At 42.3% G+C, this 9,770-nt stretch overlaps 1 pseudogene; it reads left to right on the top strand.

Moving 5' to 3' along the window:
• Positions 1–805: 805 nt before the first annotated feature.
• The window catches only part of LOC127648087 (acid-sensing ion channel 2-like), a 220,689-nt pseudogene continuing 211,724 nt past the window's right edge, over positions 806–9,770 (top strand).

The following is a 9,770-nucleotide window of genomic DNA, read 5'->3' as shown; positions in this document are numbered from 1 at the left end:
CATTAATGAAACCAAACAAGCAGTATTGTTTATATATATATATATATATATATATATATATATATATATATATATTTTTTTTTTTTTTTTTTTTTTGTGACTTTTTACTTGAAATGAGGAAGAAGTGAAATAGAATAAAACGAGTGAGAAAAAGGAAGCGTGATACACCAGTGAGAACTTTTGGCTTCACTTCATACACAAAGCAACTCTCCTAAACACACACACACACAGTTGTGTTTCCATGTTTTATGGGGACTTTCCATAGACATAATGGTTTTTATACTGTACAAACTTTATATTCTATCCCCTAAACCTAACCCTACCCCTAAACCTAACCCTCACAGAAAACTTTCTGCATTTTTACATTTTCAAAAAACATAATTTAGTATGATTTATAAGCTGTTTTCCTCATGGGGACCGACAAAATGTCCCCACAAGGTCAAACATTTCGGGTTTTACTATCCTTATGGGGACATTTGGTCCCCACAAAGTGATAAATACATGCTCACACACACACACACACACACACACACACACACACACACACACACACACACACACACACACACACACACAGAGAAACAGAGAGAAACACTATATTACTTTTTAACACTAGCACATGTAGAAAAAAAACAGTGGCACTCTTTTGTTTCTCTTTAGCCTTGGTCTAGAAATCAGACTAAGATTAAAAGATTGAGAAAATATTGAGTGATTGAGAGCGAGAAAGAGAGAGCGAGAGAGAGCGAGAGAGAGAACTCGTACAGGCTGAGCCAGGCGCTGGCTGTATGGACACGGAGGAGTGTGGCAAGGACAGAAACGACAGAGCAAGAAGAGGAGTGACCCAGGAGGAGGAGAGGAAATCTGAGCAGCTAGAGCGAAAGGGAAGAGAAGAGCAAAAGAGGAGCAATTAAGCAGCGGAAAAGAAATCAAAGCAAAACACACATGAGGAGCAGCTTCTGTCGCTTGCTCGTTCTCTCTCTTGACCAAAGAGACAGAAGTGAAGCCATCCAGAAAACAATAAAGGACAAGAGGAGGCAGACGAAAGGCAGGGGGAGGAGCAAGTGATCTTTGATTGACAGAAGGAAGAAGAGGGGCTTGGAGGAAATATTAGGAATTAGATTTTCTGGGAATGGATATTTTTAGCGAAGGCTGAAACATAAAAAAATAAAAAAACACCAAGAGGCTAAAAGCAACAGAAAATAAAGGATGTCGATCGAGAATAACAGCAAGATGGAAATGAGAGGGAGAGAGAAAGGAGAGAGTGTGAGACGCTGAATTTGGACACTGTCAGAACAGATTCTACATCAGCGGCACTCAGTTCTCCTGCAGGCAAGAGTCGGTGTGTCTGTGTATGTGTGTGTGTATGAACTAGCACAAAGTCTGACATCTCTCACACAAGGGTTTTGCCCATGTGCTCCCATAGCTGAGGACAGAGAGATATAGAAATCAGAGGTCTAAATGCCCTTTGTTTATCCCTGACAAAGACTAAGAAAAAGAGGCACAAAGACAAGATGAGTGAGTTTTAGTGTGTGTAATTGGTTTGGGTGCCCGTGGGGTAGTGGAACCAGTTATAGCTTGTGTTTGGGGTAGACTCTCTCTCAAGGGAATGTGGAGGGGGTTTTACAGTACAGCTGATTACGCCTACTGGTCAGGTTGCCTGAATACTGTCTGTCTTCACTCTTGTGACTCAACTGGCATTTGGACACTTTCTGTCTCTCACAATCTATTTCTTTTTTTTTATTATTTTCTCTTACTGTAATTTTCTGCCTTGTATCTATTGAATCTTTTTCTTTCATCAAGATCACTTCCATTGTAACTGCAGAAGCTAGAAGTTATTTGGGAGATTGCAGGCTGTCCCCAAAACCCAGACAAACTTTGGGTACACTGACAAGACGGACTGAAGGGGGAGAGGGAATGAAGAGAGAGAGAGTTAAAGTGCCTGATAAAGTGACAGATGAAAAAGGAAAATAGCCTGGGGATTTAGCCTAAGGGGTTATTTAGAGTTGCCTGAGGGCATGAAGACATATGTTGATTTTTTGGGCCACCTTAGGGAGCAGTGTGTTTGTGTGTGTGTATGTGTTTTGTTTATCCAGAAAAAAAGGTTTAATGAGTTTAGAAGGATAGTTAAGCAGATGGTAGAAGCAGAGTGTGTTGTGGTTGTACACTTTGATTAAAGCTTAAGTAGATCTATGAATGTGTTAGAATAGCTTGTTTTTCTGGACACTTAGTCATATCAGTATTCTGGAAGTCAGTGTTCTGGCTCTCCCATGAGGGCCCTGGCCGCGAAGGCCTGGCTGGCAGATGAAGCCTTCCCCCTTGCTGCTTTAGCAGCTCTGTGGGCCCTCATGGCTCTGGAAGGCCACTGTCTGCGTCCTGCCACGCCCACACCGGGCCAACGGAGGGCCTGCCGTCGTCCCACCCAACCCAGAGCCCCACGACATGGTTTGTCCAGCCTCACTGTGGCCCTCCTGACACGGACTCGCCTCCATGGTTTACGGCACATCTGCACCCCTACTAGTTCTCTCGGCCACCGGGCATTCTGGATGTTAGCATTCTGTACATCTTTGGGTCTTCTGTTGTCTTGGTCCTCAAATCGCTTGCTTCACTGGCTGGCCTTCCCCACACACACACGAGTCCACACTGAGTGGGCAAGAGAACTCGCCTTTCCCACGGTCACCATCTGTAACAATAACCCCATTCGTATGTATCACCTTACTAAAAGTGATCTGTACTTTGCGGGTCACTGGCTCGGACTGTTGCTGGTTAACCGCACGGCCAGGCCCCTGGTCCTGGACCTGCTTCAAGATGACAGGCGGGTCTGGTTCAGCAAGCTGTCAGACTTCCATCTTTTCCTGCCTCCACGGCGTTTCGAGGGCACCAGCTTGGAATTCATGGATCGACTGGGCCACCAGCTGGAGGATATGCTCCTCGGCTGCAAGTACCGTGGAGAGCCCTGTGGAGCTCACAACTTCTCTGCTGTGAGTCTGACCTCTACATTTCTCTCACTCTTTCTGTCCCGCTCTGTCTCTCTCACACCTTTTTTGCTCTGGTGTATCTTAAATTCACTGTGACTTAGACTTTCATGCAGCACTTGAAAAGGGCTCTCACACTCTATACTGACCTCTCTTAAGATCTTGTTCTGTGATACCCTCTGTCGTGCTTCAGACATTTCACAGCACATTTTTACACTCATATCTGACCTTTCTGATCCCAATTCATAAATATATTGTATTTATTTTTTCCACCTTCAGGCTGCACCACAGCATTTATGAACACATCAGGTGAAAGCACTAATCTTGCCAGGATGATTTTCATAATGGAATTCTGATTGAGCATGATGCAAATTTGTATTGCTCAAAAATACCCCCTACCCCAGGACCCTCCGTCTATTCACACACTATGTCAGCTACCATGGAACCCATTCAGCCTGTTAGCAAATACTAATATTTCATGCTACCAATTAATTACAGTATCTTACAGTACCCAGGGAAGGATACATATGATGCTACCCTAAAATTTGGCCAAAGCAAAACATCTTAAGAGGCAGCATAATTAAGAGACCTACCTTTTGGAATAGTCTTTGCATCGGGAGTGTGACTATGATGTATTAAAAGGTTGCCTCCAGAGGACGTTCACTAGGTTTTGGAACGGACCCATTTTCTCTGATAATTTGGGCTTTGAAGTCAAAAAGGTTGAGAATTACTGCACTGTATTACAGACCAATTAAAGCGTCATCAAAAAGCTTTATAAGGGTAACACTTAATTTGACATGTGGCACATAAAGTTCAAAGTACCTTTATTGTCCCACAAGGGGAAATTTAATTTGCAGCAATGCTCAACATAAAACACATAACATACAACAACACTCACCAACAAACCAACCAGCAAAGAAGGAATTTTGAAGGAATTTCACATATTACACAGAGTGTGTATAAGATTGCTTAAATCTAATAATATTTATATTTATTTGTAGTATTTGTATATGACTTATATTACACATAGCTTACTAATATAAGAAATATGAGAAACTGGCTCCTCCAGCTGAGTCTGGTTTCTCCCAAGGTTTATATTTTTTTATTTTGTCTCCACTAACTAAACATCTTGTGGAGTTTTTGTTACTTTCCACAATCACCTTTGGCTTGCTCATTGGGGGCTTTAAAAAGAAAAAAACATTAAGGCTTGATTTTCAAGTTTTTTACTAGAGACAATGTGATTTTCTCTAAAGCTGCATTGAAATGATGTGTGTTGTGAAAAGCACCGTACACATTAAAACAACTTGACCTGTCTTGAGAGAAAATAGGATGAACAAAGAAAGTAATTTTGAAGAGAGAAACTGATTGGGAACAATAAACAACACAGGATTCAAAGCTGTGTCTCCCACATGACCACCAAAGCTTGTGTGTCTGGAATAAATCCTCCATCCACTGCACCATGACTCCAAATATTATAGGATTTTAAACTTGCCAAAGACTTTGAAAAGTTTACTTAAAAAAAAGTTAACTGAAATTGTATTCTTACATTTGTGAGTTTACATATGAGGGAAAGACCACTATTGCTTATTTGTGCATGCTTCTAAGATGTTGCTGTTACAATTGGAGTGACAGCTGTAGGACACACTGTTGTGTTGACACTGTGTAATGAACAAATTAGATGTGTCATGGTTCTGTGAAAGAGGGATTTTGGAAAGGATTGTCTGTAAATATGTTGTATGCTCTGGGTTCTATCGCTCGTTCACTATCTTTCAGCATCTTTGTTTCTCTTATTCACTTGATTTAAGGAGAAGAAGAGCAAAGGCAGATGTTCTCTCTGAGGGTTAATCTCACAGAGCTACTTGGTATGTGTGTGCGTGTTTGTACTACTTTTCAACTCTCACAATAATTCTCAATTAGGGCTGGATGTCACTGAAGTGTTTTTCTCAGTGTTTACGAATGACAATGGTTTGCTGAAAGTTTTAACAACTCATTTCAGAATACTAGAAAATATGCACAACATTATACTGCAATATGCATAATACTATGTGATGTCTTATTTCAATCCTAACATATATAAAACAGTTTTAATTTAGAATAGTTTAAGTTATGTGGATTTTACATTTCTTGTGTTGTTATAGAGTATACTGTATTACTGTGTATTTGTCTTCTCACCCTACCCTAAATCCCTGGGTAGTACACCCAGATATAACAGTCTTTTCAGGGCAAATACATTCAGTTTAAGATTGTATATGTGTAATTCCCCAGAGCAACTCCTAATTTTCCTTTACCTCATCTGCCTTCAACATTACCAAAACATTAACCACTCATTACAAAGTGTATTAGAGACCCTGAAGGCCAATCAGAGAAACTCCAACAGGGAAATCTCTATAACACTTCTTGCATGTTTCATATGGCTGCAGTATGTCTGTTGATATATTCCAGATATTGCTGAAATGCATCCTCTGAGAAAACTACAGATTTCTCATAATAAGTATGTTGGAATTAGATATAACTGAAATAGATGGCAGAGCTACCACTTATTTCTATTATTGTTTGTCCTATTGCTCAAAATTTTATTATAATACTACTATGTACTACTATAACAGCTGTCTGCTTGGAAATAAGATTAGAACACTTGTCAACCTCCTAGTATGAGATTTATTTCTTTATCTTTTTGAAAGAAAATAGTTATGAAGATTTCATCACTGCATCCTGCATCCTCATGGCCTCGTACCATTCTAATCTAAAGTGTTAAGAGCTGTGCCTATGTGTTAAGAGCTATCTGTCTCTTTTCATTTAATTGATAGTACATATTTTAGCCAGCAGGTGGTCGCAAAAGACCATTTGTGTGTGCAATATGAGCCCGTTTAGGTAGCATGCAGAGTCAGCGTCACTCAGTGTTTACATTCAACAGCACTCCATGATCACTCGTATTACTACTACACTACTTAAACTAGAAAATAGCTTTAAACTGCTTTAAACTAACAACTTCAGCATTAAGGCTCATCACAGCTGAGAGACACATTAGACTGATTCAATACACACACTCAAGACACTTACCTCTTACCGGAGTTTCCACATTGGAGTGGACAATCTTTTCAACATGGCGGAGGAGATTGATGTTTCTCTAGTGAAAGACTCTTACGCGCCAGCTACTGCGAAACAAGGAGGAATATCCCTGCTTGAATGACTATTTTTCCACTGAGAAAATAGGATGCATTTCACCAAAATTACATTATCTTCAGAAAGCTGACTAACAGCTAAAGCATCATCAACAGGTGATCATGATCATGGTCCATCTCTCTCTCTCTCTCTCTCTCTCTCTCTCTCTCTCTCTCTCTCACACACACACACACACACACACACACACACACACCAGCCTGTGTCGAATCCCTCTGCCAACCATATAATTATCCAGGGCTGGAGAGTCCTGGCAGACTCAAGAGCCAACACTCAGTACAGCATGTGCTAAAATCTGTGCATTAACATCTAATTTATAAAACCTTGCAAATGTGTGTTGTGAAGACCAGCTCACCACCTCACAAATATCTTGTATCATAACCCCTTTAAAGAGAGCCCACGATGTAGACATTTTCATTGTAGAATGCACACATGCAACAAAGTTGGGGTATTACGACCCTTACTGGAATATGCCAATGAAATAGCGTCCACTATCCAGTGCGATAAGCACTGTTTGGTTATCGGTTTTCCCTTGCTTGGTTTTGCCTAGGAAAACCAAATATCTGATCACTCCTCCTGAATTCTTCAGTAATGCCATCTTGAACAACAATATCTTAAATTCAACCTTGTCCAAAGGCTCAAATGGAGGCCCTGAAATAGCATCAAGCACCATTGCTAAATGGAGAGAGGGAGAAAGTGGTTTAAAAACTGGGAGTGTGCGATGCACACTGTAAAGCAGTTCAATGGAAAGGAGGAGGCGAGAACTGGCCTGGCGATATAAACAATATTTTAATGATTAACTTAAACAAAAGTCAAACACACACACATGACGGACATGTCCGTAAACGATCTCTCTCTCATCACGCACTCAGTGTATAATCACGGCCCGGCCCGGCCCTCCGCCCTGTCACATTCCTCCCTCGTTCTCTCAGGCAGGGGAGCCCCTGGCATGACATCCACCCCCCCTCTTTTCCTGGGGGAGGGCATGCCCTAAGCCCCGTCTGCCGGCAGTTCATCTCCGTCTACCTGGATGAGGGAGGGGACAAGGGGAGGGAAACAGAAATATAAAAAATGGGAGGGGTAATTCCTCTAACAGTGTAGTACCCCCCGATAAAACACTGTAAAATTTAAACGAGAGGGAAAAGGCCAACGTGGATCGGCAGTGAGAGAGAGAGGAGAGAGAGATGGAAAAAAAATTGGCCACCCCTCCACCCTCTAATGGACGACAGCCGCGCCTCCCCTGGCCGACGGAATGCCCCGCCGCGTTCTCGGGGAACAGAAGGGATCTCCCCCGCACCTGGCAGCGGTTCTCCCGCTCAAGGAGGTCGGCAGTGAACCCTTCCCCGCTCGCGGTCGGCGGCCGTTCCTCTGCTTCCAGGCGGCCGGGCTCCTCCGTCCCCCTGCAGACGGCTGCTCCGTTGGGGTTGATGGTAGTGGCGAGAACTCTACTACGGCGTATCCCTCCTCCTTCCCGGATTTCGGCACCAGTGTAAAGCAGTTCAATGGAAAGGAGGCGGCGAGAACCGGCCTGGCGATATAAACAATATTTTAATGATTATCTTAAACAATGATTATCTTAAACAAAAGTTAAATAAAACACACATGATGGACATGTCCGTAAACGATCTCTCTCTCGTCGCACCACCGTCCGCAATCGGCCTTTATCCCTCTCGGAGGCTTAATTAGCCTGATAAGGGCCCGGGTGTGTATAAAAATCAATGTCAGATTTACAGCCACCATGCATCTGGGGTGCAGATGCACTGCTACTAAAGTCTCAATGGGAGGCAGTCAGAGAAGACCCTCCTTCTCCATTCCTTCCATGTCAAGCCTGGATCCCCCTTGAATGGGCATTTTGCTGGTAAAGGGTTTATCCTTCCAGGTGACCGCAACATATTCCAGCAGCTATGGGAATACAGTAAGAAGCTGTCTCGCTATCCGTTTTGCTCTCGGCAGCCTTTTGCCCTCTTAGCAAAACTTTGCAGCCTCCATTACCACAGTCGGCCTTGGAACATTTACTCTTTCTGCCTTGCGTTTGCACACATCCTGCAGATCAATGCTGAGAAGCGGAGAGGATTGTGCCCCTCCCCTCTCTTCCATGGTTCCCGCTGCAGCTGAGGGTTGTGTCCAAGGGAAAGGCTGTCCTCAAAATTGTCCTCCTCCTCAGAGAGGAGAAAAACCGACTGCCCCTTGTCCTCATAATCCAAAGCCTCCTCTTCCTCATCCTTACTGAGCATGGAGGGCAAAGGGATGCATGCATCGAGCTGTTTGCCCCAGGACAATACTGCCATGGTGGGCAGCTCTACAGGAATGGATACCTGTGGGGTGACTGCCAAAGCAGGGCTAGATGACATGAGGGGATCCTGGCCTGAGATACTATCTTGGCATGCTAGCCTGCGCCAAAGGCTCTTCATAGTGAAGTGCTCACAGTGCTCACGCTATCCGGGGTTGTCGATTGACACTTGGGCATGTTTCAACCCAAGACATGCAGAGCAGACCTGTTGTGTGTCTTTGCATGAGATCTTATTTCCACTAGAGCAAAGTTACGAAGAGTCCCCCACGCTAGCCAATGTACTCTGCATCACTGCAGCCATTTAGCTGGAGGCTAAGAAATTCCTATATGATCTGGTGTGCAGAATGTAGGAATAAATAAAAAAACAGCATGTTGGCCTGTAAATTGATACAAATAACCCAGTTCTGGAATGATCAATCAACGACCAGGTTGGAGGCCGGTTGAATGAATGGAGATCCAGGCTTCTGAAGTGAAGCAATAATTGTTTTTTGAATGACTTGATTACGCTGTGTCATCCCTTTTGTACTGGGAGGTGGAGCCTCCTCCTGACACAAGTGTCACTTCTGCCAGCCAATAGTGGCTGGTGTAATGTAATAGGGCTTCTAGGAATATTCGGAAGGGGCGTATCCATAGTGAGACACTGAAACATATGCTTGAAAGAGAACCGGATTCCTGAAGCGATCTTCCAATCAGAGAGGTCAATGCTTTCCATGGTAACACTTCTGTATTGGGGTTAATGTAGTTGTTCACCATGAATTCGACAGCTTATATTATACTTACATAATACAACGTTTATTATTAATTTCAGCATGAAATGAAAATTCAACCTATCAATTTTCTAAATGCATGCTATTGATCATCCATCCATATGTTAAAAAAAAAAAAAATACAATTAAAAAAAAAAAAAATATATATATATATATATATATATATATATATATATACATTTTACCACAATCTTTTATCAAAATGTTATAACTCGATCTTCTGGTGAAACAAATGACTTTTCTCTGGTGAAATATGTAGGACTTCTCCATTTATTTAGTCCTCTTAATCCCTGCCCCTTTCTTATAAATACCACAACCTTACGTAGAGTTGAACGAAGCATCAATCGCATATTGATGAAGATGACAACCCAGATAGCAAGGAGACATAAATTCAACATGATCAGCTGTTAATCAATTTTCAATGTTGAATCAATATTCACTATTTGGTCGGTACATCAGAACGGTGTTAGGTAAAAAAAAAAAAAAAAGAACATATGTTCAATGTCGGAATGAGATTTATTCATCAACATGTACCGCCGACCCATTTGGTCGAAATCATGA

The sequence above is a fragment of the Xyrauchen texanus genome, chromosome 8 (assembly GCF_025860055.1).
Source record: "Xyrauchen texanus isolate HMW12.3.18 chromosome 8, RBS_HiC_50CHRs, whole genome shotgun sequence".
In the NCBI taxonomy this organism is placed as follows: domain Eukaryota; kingdom Metazoa; phylum Chordata; class Actinopteri; order Cypriniformes; family Catostomidae; genus Xyrauchen; species Xyrauchen texanus.
This window is presented reverse-complemented; position numbering and strand designations above follow the sequence as displayed.